Raw genomic sequence first — 15,224 nt, 5'->3', positions numbered from 1 at the left:
TCTTCTTCCCCGCTCTGGGTGCTACCATTGCTGGCACCCTATCGGCAGCAACTGTTTTGTAAATCTTGTAAATAAAATAAAACGTCAGCTGTCCTGTGTCTCTCCCTTTTGCCAGTGGATACCCACAACCCCCTTTGACACTCATGATGTGGTGTCTGTAGTTCTCCCGAATTGCTTTAGAATCACCCTGTATAAAATATACAGCATGTGAAATATCTCATCTATCATATAAAGCACTGTGTTGCATATGGACTTACTAGTGTTAATATTCTCCTGCACAGTTTGCTGTAAGAATTTTTTTTTTAATCAGTGTAGTCAAAATTGATCATTGCAAAAGCAATTTCAAGGCTCCACAACCCCTGTCTTGTTATCTTCAAATCTATGATACATCCATGTGTCCTGATGGTTTAATTATTGATTTTTTTATTACTGTTACATAATGCACTTTTTAATATCCAATGCATAGTAACCCAGTGGCAGTGGTTATGTGCAATGGCACTGCATGGAAAAAGCTTCCTCTTCCTGAAAAACACTGTCTGCCAGAGAGAACCAGACCAGAGGGAGGTATAAATGAGCAGCCCAGCAATCGTGAAGAACAGGTCAAACAGACACAGCTACAATTCTTAGTCTTCCTGACAACACCCTTGGAGTTCATAATTACTAGTTATGGTTGTCAGTCTGCTAAATTACTTCAGAACCCAGTGAGGAAGTCAAATCGTACTGTTTCAAAAATATTTCTTTACCTGTTCAAATAGCTGTAGAATAATAAATCCAAGTTAAAATATCTGCTTTACAGATGCACTATTATCAGTATAACTAAATACCATTTGGTTTTTGCTTCCTAACAATAACAAAGCAAGTTATTTTACAGTCTTCCACTGCTGCTGGGGAGAAAAAGCTCTAACCACACTGTCTCACAGTCCCTCAGCTCAAACCACTAGGACGCACTACCTCCCAGTCCCTACACTCTAACCACAAGGCCACACTGCCTCACAGTCCCTCTGCTCTAACCACAGGGCAACATTGCCTCCCAGTCCCTTTTGCTCTAACCACTGGGCCACACCACTTCTCTGTCCCTCAGCTGACACCACTAAACCACACTTCCCCCCTAGTCCTTTATCTCTAACCTGCAGGCCAAACTGCCTCTGAAGATTACCTTTCAGTAAAAATAAGTCTCCAGTATTGTTGGCTCTCCACAGCGATGCCTGCTCTTTCCTCACTGTCACTCCCAGAGCCACACACATTACAGAAGAGCAATGGCGGCAGTGAAAGCAGGGGGGGTGTTGTAACTATTGTACACACTCTGTGACACAACAGAACTCTCAACATAGGGCCTACCAAGCAATACAAAGTACAATAGACCCTCATCTTTCACAGGCACTAAACTATTTCCTGTGGACAGTCTGACAGAAAGACAGACAGACAGACAGACAGTCAGTCTCCAGTGCTGTGCTGTCAGTGCCTTAGACAGACATAAAAGACATAGAGCTTTAGTCTCTAGCACTGACAGTCCCACACTTTCCACAGGCACAAATTGCATTAGGAATATGAACAAATGTGATCCCTGTAGAGATGCGAGCCCAGCTGCACTGTGAGGATAAAGTAGTTTGAAATTGCTGCCTTTTTGTGCTGAACTAGCACATTTAAAACAACAAGCGGACACCTCTGTCTCTGGGGGCACAGAAGGCATTCTTTTTCCTATTTTCTCTGAGATCCGACAGACATCCATCCTTGCCAATTTACTTCAGTTGACAGATGACAGCTCTCTTCCACTCGGAGGGAAGTGGTTTCACAATTTGTTAATTTAACGGGACAGAATGGACCCCCCCCCCCCCCCCCCAACACACACATACTCAGCAGAGCACCCCCTGCTGTTTCAATCTTACACTGCAATTTAAAGCGGGTGTCTACTCCAACATTCTCATTGCTGTTGCTCCCTCCTCCGCTACATATTTGGGACCCTATTAAATTAACCTTTTAGCTGGGGAACATAAAACAAAAATAGACAAGTGAGGCTTAGTTGTTAAAGCTGAAAGACTTGGAGGGAAACTGTGTGACCAAGTGTTTAGAGATGAGGGACTGGGTGTGACCTCATAGTTTGGGCTAATAGATTGGGGTATAAGCAGTGTAGCCAAGTACTGTAGTTTGAGCTGATGAACTGGGAAGTAAGCAGTGTGGCCTAGTTATTTGAGATGATGCACTGGAAGGTAAGCAGTGTGGCCTAGTTGTTTAAGCTGAGGGACTGTGAGTTAAACAATGTGGCCTTGTTGTTTGAGTTAAGCGACTGGGAGGTGGTAAGTAGTGTGTCCAAGTACTGCAGTTAGAGCTGAGGGACTCGGAGGTAAGCAGTGTGAAGCAGAATGCTATGGAGCTTTGTAAATCTTAAGACATGACTTTTTCATTCGTTTGTTTGCCAGTTTTAAGAGTTGTACTAATATTTAAAGCCAGCTGGAAGAATGTCATATGAAAGAACAAAAAAAAAAATTCTTGCAGAGGAAGCTGTGGGAATAAAATTCAGTGAAATATTGGATCACAGGAAGCTATGAAAAATCCATAAGCAAAAAAAAAAAAAAAGTAAAAAAAAAGCCACTATAAACTTTTACTTTAAAGATATCAAAACCAGTAAGTCTGCTACTTACAGAGTAGTCACGAGGAAATTGTTGGCAGAACAGAACAGGGCTACAAATACCTGGCTTGCCAAACTATTTTACCTGGGGATACAAAAAAACAAAGCCAGATCTGTCATTCCTTTCAGTTTGATATCACAGTGGTATAGTTGTGTTACCACAGTGGTAACATGTTCTGTTGCATTGCTGTACCATCACAGTACCATATCAGAACCACTGCACTGTTTGTTTCAAATCCATTGTGTTGCCATTGCTGCCAATGCTGTGGCCTGCGAATGGTTGTCTTCAGAGTAATACACTGAGATAATACTGGCATTTCTGCAAGGATAGGCAATCGGTGCACTGGAGCACTGGACACGATTTTACACTTTCCCTTTTTAAACTGTGTTAAAAATGTCCTTATATTCAGTTAAATATCCCAATAACATTTAAGCAAAGAGGTGGGATACTGCCATCAGATTGCTTCTGAAACTTTCAACTAACTTTTTTTTTTTTTTAATAAAACTAGAAACCTGTCTCCCCAGCTGGAGACACTTCTTGATATTTCACTAAGGTAGGCTTTGACATGTAATAAGGAGAGGCCTTTGTGGCTAGCTACAGCTCCCATCAGCATCTTTAGTGAAAAAAATATCAATCATTTAGTGTCTGTCAGCAAGATTTGTTCTAAGAAGAAAAAGAGAGCAGGTTTGGGGCAATTCAATTAAAGTTCTGAATTGTTCTGAGTAGGAGGTTTGTATTGATGCAAAAAGATATACAGTATAACTACAATAGAATCTATAAAACGTGTACTCCAATTATTTGATTAAAAAATAAGAAAAGTATTGATACTAGTTGTCTGCCGTGAAGCACCTACTAGAAAGCTACAAAATCAAAGAAAAAAATATCTATAGACAAGAGTGTTTATGCATTATTGCTCCAATCAGTTTACTTGATAAAAAAGAAAAATGTTGATAGTATTCAAAAATATATTCAATTCTTTTGTTCTTCAAATGCATAAAAGACTTCAAATGCCAAGAATCCTTTATTCTTTGCTCTCTTCTTCTCTGTATTAAATAAAAAATATATAGGTACTCTGGCTTTATCAAGACTACAGAGAAACTCTGTGAGAAAAAAAAAAAAACTCCTGCACTTTTAAATCAAAGTCTACATGATGATTGATATTTCCCTGTTCTATGTCCTGTTTAATCAGACTTAACCTAAACGTAATATGTCTGCTTGACCTCACCATGCAATTGGCCAGTAAGGCCTGCTGTAGCATGATGAGGAGAAACAGTCCCTGACGGTTTTGCCTCCCTAACACGCCGGAGCACCAGAGCCAATGACCTGCACTCTCCTGATAATGTGACTCACCCTGCAAACCATTCCATCCCGCTTTACCAGGAGTGCCACTCTGGGATCCCTAATTTGTGTGATGTAATACTTGTTAAAAGCCACTATAAAAATAGCAGCTCAAGAATTAAAATGTAATCCTAAGGTTAGGGGCCAATTTAATTAGCCTTTAGCAAGGAAAATGGATTTTAAGGGCTACCTGAAAGATACATTATCTCAGGATCTTGACATTTCTTTATATGTCCCAAGAGATCCTCAGATAATGTATCTTCTGAACTAACCATGACACTTTTATTGTATTCTTTATCCTATCTTTAATGAGGAAACATTTTCTTTTGAAAGCTGACAGAAAAAAAAGCTTATTAAATTAAATTCAGCAGGTTCAACTTGGGTTCTATCAGTAGTACAACGTCTTCTATAAAGATTCTGATTCACACTGCTTCTGTTAATTAAGACTCATTTAATTTATAGCACGAACAATAGACAAAAGAGACCATGTGCATTCATTACCAACATCAAATGCTTATTCCAATAAGCTGTCATGATTGCTGGTCAGTAAAAACCCCACCAAGCCTGCAGCTGACAGTATATTCAAAGAAAGCGGATTCTAAATAACTTCATGACACGCAATAGGGTTCTTTTTAATTTCAAGCTACCATGACTGCTCAGCCTCATCAATGGATCAAAGCTACAGTTCCAAAGATATTATTTCAAATGACAATATTTAAATTCACTGGCAAAAACAATGCAATGGTATGCAGTATGGCGAATTAACAAACGCTGGAATTCACAAAGGCGAATTAGGCAGCATTAGTTTAACTGATGCAACAGTATGAAGACTTTGAGAGAGAACTGTCTCAACTAATCCAACTTTACAAAACAACAGGCGTTATAATGTCTGGATTGCAAAACTACCTAAGTAGCCCCATCAGATCATTTTCTTTTTCATAGTTTTTGCAACACTGGGCTAATATTCAATTTACTGAAACATTTTTTCAGGTCAGTACATTCATAGCAGTTTTTTGTTTACTAAAAAACTGCAGTATTTATTTACTACCAATAAAGAACAACTGGATGGGACAATTGCCCTTTTTTAACACCTAAACAATACAGTGACTATCGGCATGAATTTCATTGTGATTTTTTAGTGCTGAAAAGTATCTCAAGGGGATGTTAATCCCTTCGGTCATTAATATTTCACAAAGTTGGTGCAGCAGGGGACTGAATGCAGCATTTAAGTTTTGAACAAGGGTTGAGATCGGGGGATTGTGGTGGCCATGGAAGATGCCTGAAGCACAACATTTGAGCACAATGGATGGATGCAGTGTTGTCTTCAAGTAGCTATCTCCATCAGACTACAAGTGCAGCATGGATGGACTTGATCCGTAACAATGCTTATGTAATCTACACCATTCATTTATCCCAGAGTATGCCAGGAGACAATGCCACAATCCAGGACGATGCCAAATCCATTAGAGTAGACATGACCTAACAAAGTCTGGGTGGGGTCAAATGGACAACAAATGTTCAACCTCCGGCCAGTCAATCTTCATTTATGTATCTGTCACAATACTTGCGGTATTCTGATTTATTTCTTGTGATATTTTGCACAATAGGAGATATGTAGTCTAAATAAAAAGTGCACGGATAGTTGTTTAATAAGATGTGTGCTGTAAATCTTTTTACACTGGCAACATTACCAGTGAAAACCAAAACAACTCACCTTTACAATACTGCAATACAGCAACAATGATCTGGAGAAGATTGGGTAGGTCTGGTCGTAAATAGAACAGTGCTTGGACTTTGATAAATAGTTTATGAGACCATTCATTGATTCTAAGACCGTTTTTCTAGAAGATTAGTGCTGAAGTAAAAAGTTATTTCAATTTTCAATACCAGAGTGTCTTCGAATGGATTGTGTCAGTAGATGCCTGAGCAATGTAATACAACTCAGTGTCTATCACTCTGATTGATTGGGACATGACTAACATAATAAACACGAACAGGAAGGAAGCCAAGCAACTAGACAGCACAGGTGGTGAATGCAGAAACCTTGCAGTTCGTTCAATTTCAAATACAGCAACTCTGTTCTGTTTCAATCAAAGGGTTGTGCTAGTGTGCACTCTGTAACACAATGTGAGCAGACTAAAACAACATGGTTAAAACAGCATTAATGTGAGGACAGCACAGTCGCTGCCGGCTGTTGGCACAGTTTGATTAATAGCTGCGTTCTCTGGATGCCTGTAGAGTGGCCAAGGGCTGTACAATACTACTTTGGATAAATGCGGAATGCTGCATTTGGCTAAGGGGCATTCCCTTTGTAAAGACAGGGGTAGGTTGGCACAGGAGTATATGAGACATGAACAATCTGTAAGTGGCAACTTTTAATGCATATTCTGTATTTAGCAGAGCAAGAGGAGGACTGAAACTGAGCTCCACTGTGCTGCTGCTGATAAGTATATGAGGAAATAGCACAGATCATACAGTCAGTCTCAGGAAGGATGCCTTGCTATATACAGTTACTAATTGAGGCTCCTGGAGTTTGTGCTATCTAAACAGTGCTGATAAAGGCACCCGATATGGGATACGGTGACAGTGTAGAATATTATCCTTGGATGTAATTGATTACTTTTTATTCCAATAGATTTTGAATTAGCAGTCGAGAAGATCTGTAATGAACGATGGGATTGGATCGAAAAAAGTGTGAGTGTGTATATTTATAGAGTTTAGAACAGGAAATCTACACTATATGAGAGTCAATGCAAATATGAGTCAATGCAAATGGCAGCAGTGTGGCAGCAGTGTGGAGTAGTGGTTAGGGCTCTGGACTCTTGACCGGAGGGTCGTGGGTTCAATCCCAGGTAGTGGACACTGCTGCTGTACCCTTGAGCAAGGTACTTTGCCTAGATTGCTCGTAAAAAACCCAACCGTATAAATGGGTATTTATATGTAAAAAAATAATGTAATTGTATGTAAAAATAATGTGGTATCTTGTAACAATTGTAAGTTGCCCTGGATAAGGGCATCTGCTAAGAAATAAATAATAATAAATGAGTGTGTGTGTGGCAAAGTGCCCCGCCCCTGTGTGCATTTGTGTGTTCTGTGTATGTATGTTGTGTGTTGCGTGTGTTAATGTTGGTGTATAGATTGTTACACGGGATATAAACGGGTCTGTGTTTCACGTATATTTAAAAAGTGTAGATTTGTATGTAGGCACGAGGAGGGCACAAATCACTTCACGTGCTGGTTAAATGTAATATGTGAGCACGGGGTTGCACAGAATTAATTCACGTGCTGGGATTCAAGTGAATAATTAATTAGTAATTGAATCCCAGCACAATAGTATATATAGACGCACATTTTTAGTCAGTCAGGGTTGGGTGTTCGGAAGAGGAGAACGGGTGAGAGAGAAAGGAGTTAAAATAAGTGATAATAATAATTATAAGTGTTTTGTACTCACCGTGTTTGTTTGTCTCCGTGCACCGTTTGTTAAGTGTTTAGTCGTTTTGTCTGTCTGTTTATTTTGGCGTCAAGTGCCGTGTCCTGTTTTGAATTCCATTGTTCAAACCTTTTATTTGTTAATAAACGCTGAGTGCAGCCATTGCACTCAGCTCATCACAACCCCAAGTCTCTCTGTATTCCTTCCTGCTTCTGGTCTGACGCCAGAGAAAGGAGTTAAAATAAGTGATAATAATAATTATAAGTGTTTTGTACTCACCGTGTTTGTTTGTCTCCGTGCACCGTTTGTTAAGTGTTTAGTCATTTTGTCTGTCTGTTTATTTTGGCGTCAAGTGCCGTGTCCTGTTTTGTATTCCATTGTTCAAACCTTTTATTTGTTAATAAACGCTGAGTGCAGCCATTGCACTCAGCTCATCACAACCCCAAGTCTCTCTGTATTCCTTCCTGCTTCTGGTCTGACGCCACCCACTCTGGCCGTCTTTGTGACACGTGGTGTCATCGTGGGATAGCCGCGCCTCCAAGCGTCAGACCAGGAGGGGTTTTGTTTAAAAAAAAAAAAAAAAAAAAATATATATATATATATATATATATATATATAATGGCAGAAGACGCCACAAAATGGCGGGACTGGTTCCTGGAGAATGCTGGGCTGGAGGCCCAGTCTCTGCCCATAGTCGTCCGGGCCCTGTGGATGATGGACAGTGAGAGATGGGAGGCCTATCAGCAGGAACACACCCCAAACACCTTGGAGGAAGGTGTGGAGTTTCTCCTCAGCTACCTGGAGGCAACCATCAACGGAACAGCAGCCCAGGTAACAGGACCACTAGCAGAGGAGTACCTGCTGTCCCCATCTCCACCAGCAGAGGGTGAATGCCTGCTGGTTTTGCCTCCACAGCCCAAGCGGGAGGCAGAGACAGATAAAGAGGTGAAGGACAGGGAGGAGGAGTGCCGCCTAAGGGCCAGGCATCCACGGCGATGTAACAAGCCATCGCCGGGGTGCCTCCTCTGCGACCAGGATCACCTGTTCGCCCACTGTCCCTTCCGCAGTTATGGGGAGGAGCCTGAGCGTCCACAGCCCAAGCGGGAGGAGCCTGAGTGTCCACAGCCCAAGCGGGAGGAGCCTGAGCGTCCACAGCCCAAGCGGGAGGAGCCTGAGCGTCCACAGCCCAAGCGGGAGGAGCCTGAGCATCCACAGCCCAAATGGGAGGAGCCTGAGCGTCCACAGCCCAAACGGGAGGAGCCTGAGCGTCCACAGCCCAAGCGGAAGGAGCCCGAACGTCCTACGCCTGAGCGGGAGGAGCCCGAACGTCCTACGCCTGAGCGGGAGGAGCCCGAACGTCCTACGCCTGAGTGGGAGGAGCCCGAACGTCCTACGCCTGAGTGGGGGGAGCCCGAACGTCCACAGCCCAAAAGGGAGGAGTCGGTGCGTCCACAGCCCAAAAGGGAGGAGTCGGTGCGTCCACAGCCCAATAGGGAGGAGTCGGTGCATCCACAGCCCAACAGGGAGGAGTCGGGGCGTCCACAGCCCAAAAGGGAGGAGTCGGTGCGTCCACAGCCCGAAGAGAGGGAAGTCGGTGCGTCCACAGCCCTAGGACCCAAGCTGCCAGCAGAGGGAGAATGCCTGCTGGTCCCACCTCCACCAGCAGAGGGTGAATACCTGCTGGTGCCGTCCCAAGAGCCAGAAGGGGAGGAGTTACAGGCTCAACCCCCTGAAAATTTTTGGGGGGGAGAAGGGCAGGATGCTGGTGTCCCCCAGCAGTCTCTAGCTATGCTGTTGAAGGCAGCACGACGCGCACATGCCCAGCCGCCACAGCAGAGGGAGCCAGCACCGCCACAGCCTCCCTCTGAGTGGCCAGCATCAGCCCCATCGCCTCCACCACCGCCAGGAGCAGAGGAGCTGGAGCTGCCTCTGCCTCCACCACCGCCAGGAGCAGAGGAGCTGGAGCTGCCTCTGCCTCCACCACCGCCAGGAGCAGAGGAGCTGGAGCTGCCTCTGCCTCCGCCACCGCCCGGAGCAGAGGAGCAGGAGCTGCCTCTGCTGCCCGTACCTCCGCAGGGAGTACGGTGGCCGGAGCCCCAGAAAGAGGAGCTGCCGGCCACGAAGAAGGGGGAGGAGGTCTGGAGACCACCAACCCCAGCAGCAGTTTCGCTGCCGGAGATCGTGGGGGAGGTCAGGAGACCTGCTCCCACTACAGCAGTTTCGCTGCCGGAGATCGTGGGGGAGGTCTGGAGACCTGCTCCCCAGCAGCAGTTTCGCTGCAGGAGCAAACCAACAGGCTGTCAGCCGTGCCACTACCGGCAGGGGTGCTGACAGCATGGCCAGCCATGGGCCCACTGAAGCCTCCCTTCCCAGCCCGAGACTTTGGCCTGGACTGCTGGGTATTTAAGGGGGGAGGTGGCCGTTGAGGCCATGTGTGCTGCGCACAAGGGGGGGTATATGTGGCAAAGTGCCCCGCCCCTGTGTGCATTTGTGTGTTCTGTGTGTTAATGTTGGTGTATAGATTGGTACACAGGATATAAACGGGTCTGTGTTTCACGTATATTTAAAAAGTGTAGATTTGTATGTAGGCACGAGGAGGGCACAAATCACTTCACGTGCTGGTTAAATGTAATACGTGAGCACGGGGTTGCACAGAATTAATTCACGTGCTGGGATTCAAGTGAATAATTAATTAGTAATTGAATCCCAGCACAACAGTATAAATAGGCACATTTTTAGTCAGTCAGGGTTGGGTGTTCGGAAGAGGAGAACGGGTGAGAGAGAAAGGAGTTAAAATAAGTGATAATAATAATTATAAGTGTTTTGTACTCACCGTGTTTGTTTGTCTCCGTGCACCGTTTGTTAAGTGTTTAGTCGTTTTGTCTGTCTGTTTATTTTGGCGTCAAGTGCCGTGTCCTGTTTTGTATTCCATTGTTCAAACCTTTTATTTGTTAATAAACGCTGAGTGCAGCCATTGCACTCAGCTCATCACAACCCCAAGTCTCTCTGTATTCCTTCCTGCTTCTGGTCTGACGCCACCCACTCTGGCCGTCTTTGTGACAGTGTGCCATTGTGTGTGAAAAGAAAGAAAGGAAGATCTGTGAAAATGAGTATCCAATTATTTTCATAAAAGCTATAAATTACATACCAGCATGGAGGAGAGGGCTGTTCTAAAGTGCTGTACTGTTTAAAAATGTTTAAGGAGTGCTAACCAATATTTTAAAATCAGTGGCGCATCTGGTAAAGGCACTCCGTATGGAGTGCAGGATGCGCCCTATAGCCTGGGCTTAGGTCGGCCAGGGTGCCCTCGGCTCACCGCACACCAGCGACCCCTGTAGTCTGGCCGGGCGCCTGCGGGCTTGCCTGTAAGCTGCCCGAGAGCTGCGTTGTCCTCCGACGCTGTAGCTCTGGGCTGGCTACATGGTGGGTCTGCAGTGTGAAAAGAAGCGGGCGGCTGACGGCACACGCTTCAGAGGACAGCGTGTGTTCATCTTCGCCGCTTCCGAGCCAGCGCCGGGGTGGTAGCGGTGAGCTGATCCTAAAAATATTTGGCTATTCTAAATTTGGAGAAAATAAAAAAAAGCAATTGGCGACTACTAAATAAAAATAGATAAAAATTCAATTGTTCTACCTCTTATTAGCAATATTAACTCTCGTATTTATTTCACGTCGGTCAAGTGTTTCGTCCTGGTGTTGCCTACACATCGCCTGTGGTGTCGCCTGTGGTGAGAAAGATACTTATCAAAAGTATGGTTAATATTAATTTTGTCGCATCGCTGCACAGTTTCGCTATTCACATCACGTCCGGTGTGTAGAGGCCATAAATCTTTAACTTCATTGTAACTTTAGATTAGCTACGGTATAATTATACCGACCACATTTAGACATTGCTTTGATAGATCTCTTAGTGTAGTTTATTGCACTTGTTTTTGTTTTGTTTTGGGGGGGGGGGAACTTTCTTTCCTACAGTTTGCTCATCCACGCAAATCCATCTGAACTCTGCATTTATCAGAATTGCACAAAACACAGAAAAGCCTTGCTGTCTAAAAAGCATATACCTGCAAATCGAGCTGTCTGAATTGTTAGAGTCTGTGTTATGCTCATTCCTCTCAACATTCTAATCAAACCGTTTTGGTGACCATAGCAGTGATTTTTTTTATTATTATTATTTTTTTATGTACCTTCACGCGTGGCTACACCGTAAACGAATCCAAAATGACTGCAACTCTTTTAAAGACTTGAAGACTTCAACGTGATGTCAAGCTCCCACAGCAAGCCACTCAACCCCTTGTGAAAGCACTCTATCAAAAACAAAACAAGCATGTCAGTAACACGCATCGCCTGTCACGCCGCTACAAAATTAGATCTAGCAGCAGTTGTAGACATATCAACAGTATGCACTGAAGAATAGGAAATGGCAAATGAAACTGAATAAGTGCTGTTTAACACCAAGAGGTCATTAGTTAAGAAAATGAAGTTTTGGTATCATAGCAAAGTAAATTCAAATGACTGATTTACAGAACATGGGATAACGTCTCAAGATACAAGTAACAATGGAAGTGTGACATACAGACAGATGGATGTACACACAGGCACAGACACCCTCCCGAATCTAACATTGTCATTAACTTACATCGCTGGGGATTTCATCTCCTACAGAGTATATTAAAGGCACCCAAATTGCACGAGATGACCTCTCTCATACAAAGAGAGACACCCTACACACAATGTACTGTAATAAGTTCATTTATTTCAAATGCATTACTGTTATAATGTTTTTGTTATGTACGTTTTTGTGATTATCCATTAATTGTATTATTTTAGTGTCTCACAGCGGTGTTCGAGACCAGAGAATGTATTTTACAGGCTGTTTTGATAAATAAAAGTTAAAGTTTTGTTAAAAGGGGCCTAAGGTTTTGCTACTCAGATGGTACTTTTTTTTTTTTTAACTTTTTAACAACTTTGAGCAACTTCAGCACTAATGAAGAAAAACTGGAACTGCTTCCATCTACAATGGAAATAAATGACGTTCATAACCCCTACCTGTGTACTGCCACTAGCTGGGTATATTTAAACCAATGTCATGCAGAAAGTCAACATTTCGTTTAACTCTTACACATTTTGTTAAATTCGCACAGCTTGACAGAAAGAGAACTTACACTTCCTGGATTGCAATTTGCAACAAAAAAGTATGTGTATATATATATATTTGTAAAGCATCTGTAAATTGAGACTAGATCAATTTCCTTGGGAAAGGTTCCAGCAGATTTGTGCCATCCCATTCAATTTAAAGCAAATAAAATAAATACATTCAAGCAAGCTTATCTTTGCACTGCTAATGGGAATGCAGTTTGTATTAATATCTTGTGTTATTAAATACATTTGCGGAACGGAGCTAAGGCCTCAGAGCCTGCAGGGAAATGCATGGGGTAAGAAAGAGAGGGAGGGGAAATGAAAGACATAGATAGAGGGAGCAAAGGAATGGGGAGGGATAGAGAAAACAAGGAGAACGAGGAGAAATAGCTGTGCACTGGAACGATCCAAGAAAAGGGAGTTCAGTCTCTTGATGCCTCTTGGACTATTTTCTTTGTGAGCGATTCTGAAAAGCCTTGGTAGTTGATCCATGACACTTATCACCAAATTAGTTTCCTGGTGTAAATATGAAAACTGCAGCATATTTCAAGAAGAGAAATAGATTAGATAATAGTACAAGGGAAATAAAGGGTAGAATAGGTCAGACTTTGTCATTTGTATTGTGCTTTATATTCCAATGCATTCATATTGGAAGCAAAGGCCCATCTTTAATACCTACAGATATCATTTTCTTTTCTACAGCGATGCAGTTATTTTTCCTAGATAAAGTAGAAAATAGTTGGCAAAAGTTAAAAGTTTGCCCTGACAGCAATATTAGTTAACCAATATTATTAAACTACTTCTGTTTTAGTGTTTTTTGTGTGCTAGTTTTATAATGCTATAGTAGAGCCCTTATGCACACCATGGCAACATGATCTAAATTTTGTCAAGTTGGGTCTTACTAATATTAATAATAATAACAAGTGACACTATACCCTGCCACAAGCATATCAAGGTTTCATCACAATTGGATAAACTAGATATATGGAAAACTTAGAAGCCGGAAATACAGAAGCACGTATAGTAAGTTAGCCCTCCACTTATCCTTAATTCTGGGCATACTAAGTAATCTGTTTAGCTTTAGAAGAAACTGAATTTGACAAGAAATAGTCTTGTAAAGCAAATGGAAGGAAAACAAAGAGGTTTTGCAACTGTCTGGGTTTGTATCTTAAACATGAACAGACCTGGTGATTTATAATTTCAACCCCAACGGGCTGACAAGTTGAACATGACAGATTGTTTTGTTATTGACTCCTTTAAAGCAGTAATAACCTCTTATTGCAGAACAACTTTAAAATCTTAGCTTAATTACAGACGTGCTCAAATTTGTTGGTACCCCTCCACAAAAAACGAAGAATGCACAATTTTCTCTGAAATAACTTGAAACTGACAAAAGTAATTGGCATCCACCATTGTTTATTCCATATTTAATAGAAATCAGACTTTGCTTTTGATTTTTTATTCAACATAATATTGTAAATAATAAAACAAATGAAAATGGCATAGACAAAAATGATGGGACCGCTAACCTAATATTTTGTTGCACAACCTTTAGAGGCAATCACTGCAATCAAACGTTTTCTGTAGCTCTCAATGAGACTTCTGCACCTGTTAACAGATAGTTTGGCCCACTCTTCCTGAGCAAACTGCTCCAGCTGTCTCAGGTTTGATGGGTGCCTTCTCCAGACTGCAAGTTTCGGCTCTTTCCATAGATCTTCGATAGGATTCAGATCAGGACTCATAGAAGGCCACTTCAGAATAGTCCAATGTTTTGTTCTTATCCATTCTTGGGTGCTTTTAGCTTTGTGTTTTGGGTCATTAGCCTGTTGGAGGACCCATGACCTGCGACTGAGACAGAGCTTTCTGACGCTGGGCAGCACGTTTCGCTCCAGAATGCCTTGATAGTCTTGAGATTTCATTGTGCCCTGCACAGATTCAAGGCACCCTGTGCCAGGCGCAGCAAAGCAGCCCCAAAACATAGCCGAGCCTCCTCCATGTTTCACTGTAGGTATGGTGTTCTTTTCTTTGAAAGCTTCATTTTTTTGTCTGTGAACATAGAGCTGATGTGACTTGCCAAAAAGCTCCAGTTTTGACTCATCTGTCCAAAGGACATTCTCCCAGAAGGATTGTGGCTTGTCAATATGCATTTTAGCAAATTCCAGTCTGGCTTTTTTATGTTTTTCTTTCAAAAGTGGAGTCCTCCTGGGTCTTCTTCCATGGAGCCCACTTTCGCTCAAAAAGCGACGGATGGTGCGATCAGAAACTGACGTACCTTCACCTTGGAGTTCAGCTTGTATCTCTTTGGCAGTTATCCTTGGTTCTTTTTCTACCATTCGCACTATCCTTCTGTTCAATCTGGGGTCGATTTTCCTCTTGCGGCCGCGCCCAGGGAGGTTGGCTACAGTTCCATGGACCTTAAACTTCTTAATAATATTTGCAACTGTTGTCACAGGAACATCAAGCTGCTTGGAGATGGTCTTGTAGCCTTTACCTTTACCATGCTTGTCTATTATTTTCTTTCTGATCTCCTCAGACAACTCTCTCCTTTGCTTTCTCTGGTCCATGTTCAGTGTGGTGCACACAATGATACCAAACAGCACAGTGACTACTTTTCTCCATTAAATAGGCTGAATGACTGATTACAAGATTGGAGACATGTGTGATACTAATTAAAGAAACGAATTAGTTTGAAATAT

At 42.6% G+C, this 15,224-nt stretch overlaps 1 protein-coding gene across 4 annotated transcripts in view; it reads right to left on the bottom strand.

The window, feature by feature from the left end:
- The window catches only part of LOC117425428 (immunoglobulin superfamily member 21-like), a 139,124-nt gene that overhangs the window by 57,204 nt on the left and 66,696 nt on the right, over positions 1–15,224 (bottom strand). The window contains exon 2 of one of the 4 annotated variants that reach the window (XM_058993314.1): positions 11,577–11,696. The exons of the other annotated variants lie outside the window; for them this stretch is intronic. The gene's annotated coding sequence lies outside the window, so the exon portion shown is untranslated. The remainder of the gene's footprint in view (positions 1–11,576; positions 11,697–15,224) is intronic. 4 annotated transcript variants of the gene reach the window in all.

This window comes from Acipenser ruthenus, chromosome 20 (assembly GCF_902713425.1).
Source record: "Acipenser ruthenus chromosome 20, fAciRut3.2 maternal haplotype, whole genome shotgun sequence".
Lineage (NCBI taxonomy): Eukaryota > Metazoa > Chordata > Actinopteri > Acipenseriformes > Acipenseridae > Acipenser > Acipenser ruthenus.
Note: the sequence above shows the minus strand (reverse complement) of the source record. Positions and strands in the feature narration are given on the sequence as shown.